The sequence below is a fragment of the Serinus canaria genome, chromosome 1 (genome assembly GCF_022539315.1).
Source record: "Serinus canaria isolate serCan28SL12 chromosome 1, serCan2020, whole genome shotgun sequence".
NCBI classification, from domain to species: Eukaryota; Metazoa; Chordata; class Aves; order Passeriformes; family Fringillidae; genus Serinus; species Serinus canaria.
In genome coordinates this window covers 21,487,711-21,503,608 of record NC_066313.1, presented here as the reverse complement: position 1 = coordinate 21,503,608, position 15,898 = coordinate 21,487,711, and positions in this window count along the sequence as shown.

Genomic DNA, 15,898 nt, shown 5'->3' with positions numbered 1-15,898 from the left:
CCATGTGCTGGCAGTAGGAGAGGAGGAAGGACAGCTTGAGCCAACACAACCCAGCTGCTCCCTGCCCTGCACTAACTCAGAGGGGCTCAGGAGAAGCTGCAAAGCTTCTGTCCTTGGAAGCCCCCTTCAGTAACTATTCATTTGATTCAAGCCATAATGCCAAATCACATAGAATCATAGAATCACAGAATCATAGAATCACAGAATGATTTGGGTTGGGAAGGACCTTAAAAATTGTTTGAAACCCCTGCAATGGGCAGAGACACCTTCTACTCAGACAAGTCGCTTCAAGTGCTCTCCAGTCACACCTTGAATGCTTCCATGAATGGGGCATCCACAACATCTCTGAGCAGACCTATCCCAGTACCTCAGTGCCCTCACAGTAAAGGATTTCTTCCTAATATCTAATCCAAACCTCATGGTCACAATAGGACATGAAATAAAATGACATGCATGCTGGAACCTCCAAGGTAAAAAAAGAAGGGCAGTTTATTTTCGAACTCAATATATACAGAATTTGAAAAGACCCTGGATTGGAGGATGAAATTGCCACCACACCAGTGACACTGGTCAAACCAACAGTCCATCAATTTTCGCTTCCTCCAGAAAAGAATGCAAAACAATCATTATTTACATGAAAGCATGCGTGAGAAACTCCATTACAAAAATGTAAACATCGGAAGGCTCAGAAGAGCTTAGAAGATCAGGGCGACACAAACCTACTCTTTTTTTCATTTAAAAGCTATTCTCCCTTGTCCTGTCACTACAAGCCCTTGTAAAAAGTCCCCTTCCAGTTCTCTTGTAGCCCTGTTTACATACTGGAAGGCTGCTATAAGATCTCCCAGGAGCCTTTTTTCCCATGATGAACAGCCCCAGCATTCTGTCTTCATTAGAGGAAGGGGTGCTCCTACCCTCCCATCATCTTCGTGGACCTCCCCTGGCCTCGCTCCAGCAGGCTCACATCATTCTTGTGGTGGATACAATACCTCATGTGGGGTCCCACCAAACTGGAGCAGAGGGGGAGAATCATCTGCCTCGCTCTGCTGGCCACACTGCTTTGGATGCAGCCCAGGATGCAGCTGGCATTCGGGGCTGTCAGTGCTCATTGCCAGGTCAGGCTGAGTTTCTTGTCCACCAATGGCCCCAAGTCCTTCCCAGGGCTCCTCCTGAGCCATTCCCCACCCAGCCTGAGTTTGTGCTCAGGGCTGCTCTGTGTGTGAGCTGTTGCTGGCAAGCAAACATTTGACCTTAAGAATGAGAGTTTGCAGAAAGAGGATGCTGGAGGACAGATGTGCTGTGATCAAAGGCTGCATGGACACAGGGCCTGTGAGAAATGCAGCAAAGAAGGCAGTCTTTGAAACACCATGTGGGGTCAGGCTGAACTACACACTGTTAGAGTAAACCCCACTCCTGACAGATACTTGGCTGGCCCAGTTCTTAACTGGGAACCAAGACGAAGTTGGGAGGAACCTCTGCAGATGCTTTACAGGATTCCTGGGGTCTTCAAGTCTGGAGGAACTGTCACAAAAGCATCTATTCTGATTCGGATTTATCAGAATAATTTAGATTTACAGACAGACAATCTTTTTCTTCCAAAGCCTTGCTGATTTAGAAACCTGATCAAAAAAGATATTATGAAATTTCAGATCACAAATTAGTTTTATTCTTCCTATTCTCACAGATCACAAAATAATTCTATTCTTCCTATTCTCACAGATTCGTTTTTTGCCCTCCATTCAGCATCAAATACAAAATAAAGAAATATAGACTGCTGTCATAGCCAAAGGTATCTTCAATTCTGAAAGATGACTTCTTCAGGGTATTAGGAAATGATGCCCAAATTCAACCTTAAAATGCAAAGCAGAGTTAATATATCATATCCTCATGGTTGTTTCACACCACTGACTGGCCAAATTTGTTAATCTGTGCAGGTACTGATTACTGTTGCCTAAGTTAATCAGCATATTTATTAAATAGCATTAATGCTAATAATGTTCTTACTATGTTACAACAAATACTCTGGGACCATGAGGGCATTTCTAGTACTGTTTAGGGAAATAAAATAATTTCTCCAATCCTACCAGTTCATGTGAATTTTGCATGCCACCTGTTTGAGCTCTACTCTCACTAGTAGCAAGAGGCAGCACATGAGAGTGTTGAATGTCATCTCATCAAACTCAGACTCACACTACTGTGCATGCTATTTGGGACTGTCTGTCCCAAATAGCATGCAAAATAAACTTAGTTTGAGCCTCAGGTCACTTGTGTGGGACAATTGACCTGTACTTCTGGGGGGCTGTTCAGATAAACTGGCTCTCCTGAAAACAGTTCCCTTGGCATGTACCACCAAACCAGCTGGCCCTCAGGGATGGTGGTGGCACTGCATACTCTTGGGCTTGTTGTTGAAAAACGGTATTTGGGAAAAGTCTTCAGTTGAAGGGGAGAAGAAATTTGTAAGAAATCCACAGTTTTATATAAGGCTTATCCAATGAAGTTCAAACTATCAGATCTTCTTGTAGAAGATGAGCTGTACTTCATCCCCTAGAGGCTGTGCTTCCTCAAATGAAATACCCAGCCGCACTGTGGATGTTGCCACGAACCTCAAGAGAAGATCTCTGTTCAGCACCAGAAGAATCAATGGTGCTTTTGCTATCCAGGCTAAAGGGTTTTTCTTGATTTTCAAGATTCCTTGAGAGCAGAGGACTCTTTCTTGCAATATTATGGGCATTAGAATTCCCTAAAGGATCTGCCCCTGCAAAGACCAGGAGACTAGAGACTGAAGAATACAGAATGACTGTTTGGGTAGTCAGAATTAGATGAGAAAATCAGTTCTAAAGAGAAGCACACTCCACATTAGCTGTCTGGAGAAAGAAAAGTAAATCTAAGACTGCTATATGACTTCTGGTGGCATAACCAGTTACAGAGTTAACAAAGTAATATAATAAGTAAACAGTTTTGCTTAATATTGTCTTGGATTGAAGGTCTGCCCATATTTTAGTGCTGATAAAGCCCATTCAGTCTTTAATGAGAAAAGACAACATTATTGTTATTGTTATTATTGTTATTATAATTATTATTTCCAGTTTCTAAGTCAGCCCCAAAATGATTTCTAAAAGTTCCTTCTGGCTGGAGGGCTTCCAGTATGGACCTCCTTGAGTTTCACTGCTGCTGTGTGCTGGTCTCCTTTTGATGGTGCCATTTCTGAATAGTGAAGCTGGATGGCTCCAGCCTGCAGCACCCTCTCAAAGTCAGTGCCTGCTTTTGTCTGTAATCACATATTCCCCTTAGGTGATAAAGGTGGAAGGCCACCTCTCTCAAGATTTCACTGTCACAGTTTTCTCCCAGCAGTCTCAGAAGGTGCTGTCTCCTGAGCTGACTGTGGGGGACCTCCCCTCTGAAGTCATTTCTACATATGTTGTTCCCCTTTTGCACACTTTCTTGCATTCCTCCCATGAAGGAGTGGACCTCATGGTCTGCATGTATAACCTGCTAGAGTGGAAGGCAGGCGGAGCTGACAGGAGTCAGGAAATGACAGGGAGCTGAAGCAGGAGAGTAATATTATATGCTGAGGGAGCAGCAGTTTCTTCCTTATCAGCATTGCTGAATGTGAGGTAAACACAGTGGGCTGTGTGCTAGAGAGAGCTACACCACCCCAGCAGGCTGCCTTTGCACCCTCATGGCTGCCTCCATCCAGCCCTCCTGAGGATCTGTAAACATGCAAGGTCCATTCACTTCACATGAAACACAGAGTTGCATCCCTTCACACATTGCTTCCACAAGCCACAGAGAGAGGAGATGCAATCCACAGAAGAGAGATGGGGTGCACGTGTCTCACTGTTGTACGGTCACTGCAGGTGGTGACGGGCCCCAGTAACTTTCTCCTGTTGTTGATGGGAACATCAAGACTTTCCCAGCCTTCTCCCAAGTGTTAGTGATACTCATGCTGGAAGCACCCACTTCCTTGTTTGTTCTTCCTTGTTTGTTGTCTTCCTTTTGCTGCTCCTTTTGTAGAGCAGCAGCCGGCCGGCTGCCTGAGACAGGCTGGCTCAGGAACAGAGATGTTCTTGTGTCCTCCAGGAGATGTTGGGCTTTGGTGGAACTCACACAACCCACTGCAACTGTCAGGGCAAGGGGGCCATGACTCTAAAAAGGTTTTCAGGACAGCAGTCAATGTCCCTTGGCCATAGACAGTCAGAAATCAGAAACACAGCATGCCCTGGCAGTGTAGAACCTGCTGCCATCACCACCTGGGGACACTGCTGTTGACACAAATCAGGGACAAGTGCATCTCCTTGGAACCACATTGAGAATTGCCTGTAGCAAAAGCCAGGGATACATGATCAGCTGAGCACCCAGAGACAGCTCAGGACTCCATTCAGAGCCCTGGTGACATTTCCCACTTAAAAGACAAAGTAAATGGGTACAAGTTGAATAAAGGTGTCTTCTTCCAATACCAACACCCCCTTAAACTGCTTTAGTGTGTGAGATCCACCAAGAAGTTTGGCTGCTTCATCCAACAGGAGACCAGGGAACACCCACACACACAGAAATGAACATACAGTCTGGTCTCCAAAACAAGTTCCTGGAATGTCTCTAAGTTCCCTGAAAAAGAATGACTAACATAAATGCTTGTGCTCATTTAACAGGAACCCCTGAAAGACCCATGACACGAATCCATACCAATGACACCAAGATTCATGATACTAATCCAGACTCAGAAGACTATTAAAATACTTGGTTTCATGCGTCAGTGTTTTGAAGTCTTGTTTAAATTCATGGGCAGTTCTCAACAGAGCAAAATGGTACCTTTTTTTCTTTTCTGGTTGTAAAGTTAATGTAAACAGAGGTGTGTTCATAGATCCTCCTGGGAGACAGAGGAAGGGATGGCGTGAGTGGGGAAGGTGTAATACCAGTCAGCACATAAAATTCTTATTCTACCTTTGCAAGTACATTTTAACCCTGACAACTCTAGACCACTATCCTCACTCAGCTCTGCCAATATATTCCTGCCCTTCCTTTTTTACACCTTTCCTCTGGTGTGCACTGTCTGCTTTAGTTTCTCATTTGCCCACTGTTCAGGCTTTATTTTCAGTTTTTTTCAATTGCTAAAAGTTTTCCTGCTTCTACACTTGCCATTTCATATCTCTCTCCTTCTGCTTTATGTTTCAATCTACCACTTTCATCTTCAATGTCATAAATCGCTTGAAGACTCAGGCTGGTAACTGTCTCCAGCCTCAGGCAGCAAGAGACACAGAAAAGTCCCTTTTTTACTGAAGGCTTCCATTCATTACAGCAGTTGGTCCTGTTTAAATCAGGAGCACTTGGGAGCTCTGAGTCTTCCACTTTAAAGAGGCAGGGCAATTAGAGACTTCCTGAAGAAAAGAGGACATATGTTACACTACCTCTGCTCCATTATTCAGATTGCTAAATTAGGATGCATCAAGTCTACAAATTAATGTCTCCTATATTTGATATCTCACTACATAAAGAGTAAGTCAATAATGGGCTAAATTTTAGGTGGTGTTGCTACTTCTACAGGAAATATGAAATCCTCCCCTGAAGATACTACTATAATGATTTGCCAGGAGCTCAAGGTTACTGCTACAGACTTACTAGAAGAAACACTGCATAGCAAAGGTTTAGCCACTCTCTTTTCTTAACAACTACCAATGCTGCATATGGCAAGTGAAACCATGACACAAGCTTTTAAGCATCACTGGAAACTCTGAAGTTCATCAGACCAGGATTTGTTCACCTACATGGAGACACACAATTAAGCTTGTATTGATTAAAGTATCCTAAAAACTCTTCTCCACTACTTCCACAATGACAGTCTGAATTTTCAAGCTCAAGTTCAAATACTGTACTTCACACAGTGGATTCCTTCTACAGGCCCTTCAAAAACTCTCTCTGTCTATAGATATGTACACATCTGCACCAACATTCATATTGAATACTGCTACCTTTTTTTGTTACATGACTCACCACCTCTGTGGCTTTGGAAATTGTTGTTTTCTGAGTTCCATGCTGGGTATATTAAAAGGTTTTGGGGGAAAAAAAAGACAAGGGAAAAAAAAGCATCAGGCCAGTGAAAAGAGCTTCACCCTTCAGGAAGAAGAGAGGAGATAGCTCTGAGATTTGTTCTGCTGGTACACAACGCTCTGGGACAAACTGTGGTCACCCAGTAGGTTTGTGGACTTTTCCTGTCTGGCCAGACCCTAGATGAGGGTATGCTGCCTGTATTACATTTCCTCTTCAGGATTTGTCCTTGTAGCAGGTAAATGACCACATTTGCAGTACCAGTGCCAGTCCTTTCCTCCCTCACATGACAAGGGTTTATCAGATCAAAGCCCGCACCTTTGATCAGGTCTGGTCCTGGGCACAAAAGGGTCCTGGGCACAAGAGGGCTGGATGCTGCTGTGCTCTGAATGCTGAAGAACTTAGTGCCTTGTGCCTTGAGACACAGCAAGGAACTGCCAACACAGGAAATCCCCAGCCTCATGGAGATCTCAATTCTCAGTCAAACTGCCTCTTTTATATTCAGCAAATAATTCAGGTGAGGCATTTTGAATATGACTTCACATAGCCTTTTCCTGTACCTTACAGGTATAGGAAATTTTCAATCTACCTTGCTCTCTTGTCTGTATCTCATACCAGACATAGTACTTACAGAAAATGTAAGACTGCACTGAAGGACACTGTGTATTTATAATTTTAAGTGCTAATGTATGATTAGAATGCTGTTGGTTGTGAGGTGGTGGTATGAGATAGCAGGCTGTGCCTGATGAAATTTCTTATAATTTCATGGATGCCAGTCATCACTTGGGAGTTCAGGAGTTCACCCAGTTCCCAGCACACCAAGAAACCACCTTCAATAAGAATGCTTGAATAGTTAGCAGAAAAAAGATCTGCAATGATAAATTAGGTAAGTTGATGTAGGGTTGTGGCCTTTTAGGCTGGGCAGCAAAGAGTAGGTCAGCTCCAGACAGCCCTAGATAAAATGGCTATGTTCAACTTCAGTGTGTTTTCTCAGTCCAGACGCTCACCCTTCCCACTTTGCTCTATTGTATGTTTGGAACTTGTGTATTTTGTCTCTTTTTGCATCTTGTTCCTATCCGAGCATATAGCCCTGGACATCAAGTCCCTGATCTCTATCACTGTCATATTTGCACAGTAAGCAGCATCCATGTGTGCTTGAAGGCATTCTTGTCATTCTGAACAGCTCTGATATGTGTTGCAATCAGCTCCTGAACTTTTTGACATTAGACTTATTGAAGGTTTCAGTATCTTCACAAGCAAAGCTATACTGGATACTCAATCCATTTGGGACCTGTGAGAAGATGAAGCTTCTCTTTTCTCCAGGCAGAAGAATGAGTGTGAACACTGGTAAAGCTTGTGCCACTTCTTTGCCTACTCACTGTTTCTCTCTGACTTCTGCCTGGAAGTCTGCTGAGGGGCAACTCCATCAATATTTACTCCTACTTCTGTTGCATTGAAGATACAGATTTTTTTGGTTCTTAAACTCCTCTTCTAGGCAGGCAGTGTAATAGAATATGACAAGAGCTCCAAACATGAGCTGTTTTATGAGGACTTTCTGCCCATCCCTCCAACCTGTTGAGGTCTGCACAGCCCTCTGGGGTATTGGCCACTCCTCCCAGCTTTGTGTCATCAGTGAACTTGCTGAGGAGGCCTCTGCCCCTTCACCCAAGTAATTGATGGAGAAGTTAAATAATACTAGGTCCAGTATTGAGGGACACCACTAGTGATCACTGATTATGACCCTCTGGGATCTGCTGTTCATTGAGTTCAATCCACCTCACTATGCCCTCATCCAGTCCACATTTCTTGAATTTGAGTATGAGGATGCTGTGAGAGACAGTGTCAAAAGCCTTGCTGAAGTCAAGGTGGACAATAGCCACTGCTCCGCCCTCATCCACCCAGGTGATTGCTTCATTGTAGAACACAATCAGGTTTGCGAAGCATCATTCACCTTTAGTGAATCCATGCTGACTACTCCTGATTTCTTCTCATCCACGTGAATAGGGATGTCTCCAGAGTGAGGTGCTCCATTACCTTGCCAGGGATTGAGGCACTGGTCAGTTGGTTCCTCGGCTTTATGCGCTTCAGTACAAGGACTCTGTCTATTTGCCAGTGTCTTCTATTACTTTAGAAATACAGCTTATTGTAGGGTTTTTTCTTCAAACAATCCATCAAGCTCTGCTGGACTGAGTGACACAAACAGTCTAATTCTTGGAGTAACTTATCAAGAAGATGTTACTTGTTTTGTTTCCAAGACATTAAAATTTTTTGCAGTTTTGCTAGAGAAAAGCCAAAATCACATGCACGTTCTTCCACTAGCAATTGTTTTGTCTGTAGATCTACCGAGGGCATCACTTGCCACTTGTTTAGCAAGTTTAACTATAAATATATACATCCATCAATCAAAACATATTTCTCAGTAATCACTATATTCCCTGATATTTTAACCTTCATATTTTCCTTGGCATTGCAGTTTGGCTTTCCCTGGCAGAGCGATAGTTAGGCCACTGTTTAGTTTAAATTTGGCTTGACAAGCGTGCTATCCTCTCTTACACAGTGCTGAGCATGTCTTCACACATTCCAACCACTGCCAAGTTATGTGTTTGGTGTTTTTTTTACTGTTCATACAGAGAGTATTTTTTCTGAGAATACTGCTGAATTAATTTTTGCTTATCAGCTTATGTTAATGCCAGATATGACCAAAATATTGTTTTCTGAGTCACATCTTATTTTCTTGTAAAGAAAATGTTTCTCTCACTTTCTTCTCTGCCAGCCTTTTCTGGCTATAATTACTGTACTTGACTAGTAAAAGAAGATTTCTGAATTTGCACTTCTTACTACCTACATGTGGTGAGTAGTGCCAAGACTGATATTTTGCCAGGGGCCATAATTGTGTACTTGTGCATTTACTTTAACTTGTATATTCAGGGCTCTGTTGTGCTATTTGCTCACTTGTGTTTGTACCATCCTACAGAGCTTTAACTGGAAGCCTGATATTAATAGGCTTTGTGAAAAAGTAGGGATTGGAAATATTCAGCTGGCTGACACTTTCCCTTCACCTAATATTTTTGTAAGTCTTCATAGGATAATGCCTCAGACAAAGTCAATTTGTCGACCTTGAAGCAGTCTGACATTCTACAAAGCAGCATAATTCTAGAGATTATAAGTGTGGATGCAGTGATCTCTGGGGAGACAGTTCTCCTACTAAGATTTTCTTTGCCTCAAAAACAAAGAAAACCTCAAAGCAAAGCAAAGCAAACCCCATGAGCTGAAAGCCACAACGTGGTTTCAAAACAAATTCCCTACACCACAGAGTCTAGGCAAGCAACAAAGTCCCAAAGTCTCTCCTTATTTTTTCTACAAGTGTAGGGCAATATGTTGAAACAAAATTAACATCTAACCCTAAAATCTTAAGATTTTATTTCAAACCCTTAAGTGTGTGATCAACTCTGGTATTACCAGAATTGAACTAACAGCATTTCCTTCTAAGTTTTGAATATGAGACCTATGACATCAGCATCACAGATCCAAAGTGGCATTGAGATGCTAGAAAATCTCTTCAAATTTGATTACTTCCAGCTGGACCAGTCTTATCTCCATGGGCTTACCTGCTCATGCTTTTAATGTTTTCCTCTTGTTTGTTAAATTTTGTCACTATGAAAAGATTTGTGCAGCTTTTGACGACAGAGCTGGAAAGTTCAAAGGACTTATCTGAGAGAAGTCTGTCACACATTAGAAAGAATTTTTGTTAAAAAACAAAGACACAGAGAACAAAGGGGAGCCCAAGACTGAAGCACACAATGACTTCAGATAGGGCAGAATTAGAAGAACAGTGTGATGAGAAACAAGTTATTTCCTATTTGAAAGAGAATATTCTGCCTTAGAAATCTATGAAAAGAGAAATCTGTAACAAAGAAATCTTGCTCAAACCCCATCATTTTCAGAGGTAAATTCCAAAGAAGTTTGGGGGGAAACTGGCTAAGTACTTCTGTGTGAATAAGCTGGAGAAGAATACTATCTCATAACAGATATGACTGTGTCACTTGTATGAAGCTCTCTGCTTTCCTTCAAGGCCAGAAGGAATGTCAGCTTTATTATTTACAGCTCAGACTTATTTTCCAAATTTTGCTTTTGTCTAATTCTCTATCACCTCTAATTTCTGATGCTTTCCTTTGATCACTTTCAGCCTGACTCAGCATAACAAACATCAAAAAGACATCTCACTGCATATCAAACATCTGCCCTTATTCTGCTATTTATGACAAATTTTTAATGTAACTCCCTGTGAACTACTCCAGCAATGCCTAAGAGACAGCAGTTCTCGGCTACAAATAATATGTGTGGTCTCAGTCCAGCCCTACAGGAAATGCCATAAATGGGACAGGACTATGGTGAGATGTATCATGTAGAGTCAATCAGAGCCGCTCCATTTACAGCAACAGACAGACTTTCTTAGAATGCTGCACCAAGGTTCCAAACAGTTATGGATCAGTTTACTGTGAATTTTACAGACCAGATCTGCATGGCATCACTCAAATGTCTGCAGGATTTCAAGGTTAGTCTTTTGTTTGTTCTAAATCCAGGAGAGTAAACCCCAGTGCATTTCTTTAATGTTTTGCAAAATCACTTAAAAAAGTCTAGATAGCTAATACCTCTCATTCATTGAATAACAGTGACATCATGACTAAAAAAGAAGGGTAAGATAACCATGAATTGCCATCTAGACAAACGATTATTCTGCTTAGAACATCTTAGTATGCACTCAGATGTCACTTCAATAAAGGCACCAACAAGTGTCCTTGTCCTCAATGAGGTTCCTTTACAAGAAACAGAACCAGTATTTCAGCATCTCTGGCTTGAACTGACCAGTAAATTCTAAAGGGGAAGGAAGGACAACATCCCAAATACATAGACATCATCATTTCCTCAGGTTTGCCTCACTGAGTAACTAGATTAAATAAGCTCCAAGTTTAACACATCTCAAACAAATGCAACAAATAAAGATTTTAGGAAACACCAATGTAAGTGACTTTTTGGAACGCATCTTGAGACAGTGTCTCAGGTAAAATAAGTAATTGAACCTTCATCAAATTTCACAACACTCATTTGTGGGTCCATGTTTAATTAGCGGTTTTGGTATTTGTATTTCACAAATAATTCTGTGACAGAATTAAAGAAAGCCCACAGAAATGGTGTCTTTCTCTCTAACACTCAGTAGATGAGCTCTTGGGTAGATGATACATCTTCCTGAAGATGGCTTGGATGAGGAACAATGTAGGGCTCAAAGGACAAATAATCATCCACCCAGAACCAAGCACGCCACAACAGATTTTTTTTTTGGTCCATCAGCTTAGTGCTCCTCTACTACAGACTGGTTACCCCTGTCCTTTTACCAGTGGATGTGGACAACAACCAGCAATTGTCTGTATTAATTTCCTTTGTAAAAAATGTCACCTGACCCACACAAAAATCCTTCCTTCCCTATCTCGTGGGTCATGGTTTCTAAAAGTACTAGAGGTGGTGTTCACTCCTCTTAGGATACCCCCAGCTATTTACAGCTTCAACAGACAATGCCAGTTAAGGCTGAACATGGTCAAGTGAAGAACAAGTATTTCCTGCATTTTTTACACTTATTCCAATTTACTATGCCCCAGAATAGGAAACCTACAGAAAACGTAATCTTTCTCTGAAATTCAGCTTTCTCAACCTTCTTTTTTCAGTGACTTTCTTTGACTATTCTCACTGCTGCAGCAAACCCTCACAATTTTTCATTAAGTTGGGGAGCTTGACATCTTTGTTGAAAATATTCCCTTCCAATGAGAAGACAAAGGTGATTCCTGTAATTTCTAGCAATTCTACCAGTTAATCTAAAAATTACCTGCAATAGAGGAAAAAACTCAAGATAAACCTATGATACAGCTGCTGAAAAATGGTGGGGGGGGGAGAAATTTCCCCCCCCCCCATGTCTTTACCTGTAGACCAGAATCTTTGCATTGTGTATAACACCACCATGGCTATTTTCTCTAGTGCTCCACTAGTGCTCCATCAGTTGATCTGTTTTCTCGACAGCCTGTTGAACACCAACAATGTCCATGGATCAAGAAGCTATCAGCTGCCTCCTAGAATCTCCTGGGCTGAAGATGACCCAGAGCAGGGAGTGTAACAGAAGCAGAGAGCCCAGACTGTACAATGCTAATCTTTTACTGCAAATGAAGCTCTTAATTCTCATTGTGTAAACACTGCTTGCAGAGAGTTTAAACTGTAAACTGAGCACCTGGCAGAGCAAAGCCAGGAGCATCCAGGCCATGTTAAATTGAGTGCCAGTGGCTTTAGTTGCCTGCCCTAACACGTCCCTCTGCCTAACATTTCCAATTAGCTGGTTTTAGGCTTTCAGATGCACCCAGCTGGGTGTGCAATGGGAATATGGACAGATTTAAGGTCTTCCAAGGATGGCCCAAAGTGCCTCTGGCCTGAGAAGCTAGTTTATTTATTGTGGTGAAAGAGAGAGAACAAGGAGGGGATAATCAGTGAGAGGACATTCATTCAGGAGCTGGGACAAGGAAGCAAGGAGACAAAGAAGGGGAGTAACAAGTTTGCCACCTGGATGATGCCATGCCTGTCAGCTCACAAAGGTGGCTGAAGGTAAAGCAAATTTATCTGCTGCAAAACAGGTTTGGCTTCCTCTCCCCACAATGCTGCACACTTCCTTGTGCTCCTGGCAGAGGACAGCCCTGGCTGCTCCAGCCCCTTCAAGCCCCGGTAGGCACGCAGGGGAAATCCCAGAGCGATCATGGTCCATGCTGTCCATCCCTCACCCCACTGATGCAGCTGTCCCAGTGCTGTTCCCAGGCAGGTCTGCAGTGGCTCAAGCAGAATGGTGAAGCTGCTCCAGAACCTGAGATACACTCTCCAGGGCTGCTCATTTCACAGTGCAGCCTGAGCTAGTTCAGCAGCTCCTCCTGCCTCACCTCCCAGTTCTGCATTGGGACACTGGGATGCCTCTGCCAGCAGCATCATGCTACTGCCACCGCTGGTGACATCCTCATTATCTGTGGATGGGTCACCACTTCCCAGAACACCAGGACCTTTAGTGAACCCGAGCAGTCCCAGCGCTGAGCAGACATTGTGGTTCTGCACCACTGCTGCTGTTGTTTTGTGTGGAAGTAAACATCAAAATGCAAATCCAGGCTAGCTGGTTGAATAGGTCACTTCAGCACAAGACAAAAGGGATCTGTTTGCAGAAGAAACCACTGCTACAGCCCATTCAGAAAGCAGATGTGATTTGTGGGCAAGAACCCCATGTCTTTCTCAATTTCAAAACAATTTTATGACGGCTGGAGAAATTACTTAAGTCACTGGGACCACAGAATCCCCCATCCAAAGCAGTTTGTTTAAATTAGGGAATTAGCATGGGTAAGCGAGTACTGTCCAGTGCAGGGCTGAGATCTGGGATTTGGAAAGGCTGAGGAAACAGTTCTCCAGCATCTGCTACCCAAATCACCAGCATGCAGGAAGGCTGTGGCAGAGTTGAGGCACCAGAGAAAAAGAGCATCCACTCTGCACTGTCAGTCCAGCACACTCCTGCTCTCACCCATCCAGTGTTCCAAAACCTACCAACTCAGAGATCAACTGGTGGACTCAATCAACAATGAAATCAGTGTTAGTGTAAACACTTCAGGCGGCCACCTTTGGTGCTCTTATACTGTTTGTCACAGGCAAATCCTCTGAAAATGAGAAAGGCTCCCAGGGAATTCACATGGAAACCATTTAATGTAAAAAGGTATTGTCATGGTCACTGAGCCAACAGTGTCAGCTACCTGGCTCTGTAGAGAAATTTCCCAAAAAATCCCATCACCTAAAGGTGGAAGATGTACTTGGCCTCGGAGGATGAAAAAAGCCCAAAATTCACTGCAGGGCTGACTCTGTAGCTCAGTCCAAGAGTACAAATACTGATGGCACGTGGTGGATGGACACTGCTGGGACAGGCTCTCATAATACTCACCTGGCACGGAGCAAAGGACATTCCATACTAATACGGGCAATGCAACTCCTCATGGCTGAGCTTCCAGCGGCAGAAATATATAAAAATATAGAATTCTAAAACATTTTAATATAAGAGAGACTTTGAAAGAGGCACATGAAAGAGAAATGTAGGGGAAAACAAAAACTATTTAAAAAATCCCTACCTTTTTTAAAGAGGATTCTGTTTAACAATTCTCATTAAACAAAAGGTTTTAGCTTCCTTGGAGATTTCCAGTTTTCACTTCAGGAAACCCAATGTAAAAGAGATGTTTGGATCAGGCATTATATTTACCCTTGTCTGTACACAGACAGCATGGAGCAGAGACATCTGACACTCATGGCTCCAAGCTGAGGAGTAAATTAAACACTGTCCCTGTGGCTATTTTTAAAAGGGGTAAATTTAGAAGGAAGGAGGAGACAAAGGAGTGGAATGTATTATTACTTTCAGTGCTAATTGGTTTGTACAAAGGCTTGGCATGTACCAGTAGGCAGACAAGGGCTTATTAAGTGTTAATTTTGCATATGGCTGTTATTGCCATAATCCAGACACCTAGGCAATCTTCCAGTTATGGAAGATTCACTCTTCCACTCCCATATATCTGAACCATGATCTGAACAAAGGCTTAATTTATCACTCTGTAGTCCTGAAAGCCACTCTGTAGCCTGAAAGTTTAAAAACGTACGGCAATATTCTACAGCAATAGGAAAGTTAAGAGCAAGCATGCAAATTTTTGATCCATTCCTATTTTAAATCAGTTTATAAAGTTCTATAGCACAAATTCTAGCTATTCCTGAGGATATGAGGAAAAAAAAAAAAAGGCAGCTTCAAGATGCTGTCCTCTCAGTTGAAATACACAATCCACTCACGCAGGAAATGCACACAAATGGTGTGTGGATAGTCTGAGATGTGATGATAACAAGCTGCTGACATTTCAGAATTTTCCTTTGAATAACAGGTGTTGGCTGAGTACACACAATGCTAGAAAGTGGGAAAGAGCTTTTCAGAAGTCATTGCCATGAATCACAGAACAACACTGCAAGGGACTGACTGCAAGCTGGTACACAACTTGGTGCCAGCCCTATGCAGCAAAAATCAGAAGAAAACAAAAAAAAAAAACAAAAACAAAACAAAACAAAACAAAAAAAAACCAAACAAAAAAAAACAAAACAACAAAAAAAAAAAACCCCAACCAAATCCAAACACCTTTCTCGAAAAAATACTTCAGAGCATTTCAGATGAGGAGAGAGGAGGCATTCATTATCACCATAGCAAAAAGACTGCAACAGACTTGCTCTGAGGAAAGGATCACCAGGCCAGCATGATCCAGAAGAAAAAACAGATCAAGACACACAGTTTCTGGCATGACAAGATTTAGAAAGGCTTCCTGGGTCATCCCAGACTCTTCTACCACTTGCACCCCAAATACATCATTACTATTGTATGTGGCAAACTGTCCTCTTTACACACCATCCAGTATTTTGTGACTGCTCTATAATGCTTTATTCTTATACTCTCTAACACCAGCAGGAGCTGTCCTTACAGACACAGTAATAAACCCTCTCTTTGCAACTTCATTGATCAGTCCCTTCTCAGAAGTGCTGGAGCATGGGGAGAGAATGGGGAAAACATCCATTTGAAGTAAAAAAATAAGAGGTTGCTACCTAGACTAAAAACTTAATTGATCTGTGAAGCTTTCTGCTAGTCCTGCTTTCCCAGAGGTTTCAGAGAGTCAGCAGGAAAACAAACTCACGCCTGTGAGGAAGAAACATCATACAGTGGCATGTTTAAAATGCAGCTTGATGACCTCAGATTTGGGGGACAGAACCTTTGGGAGCT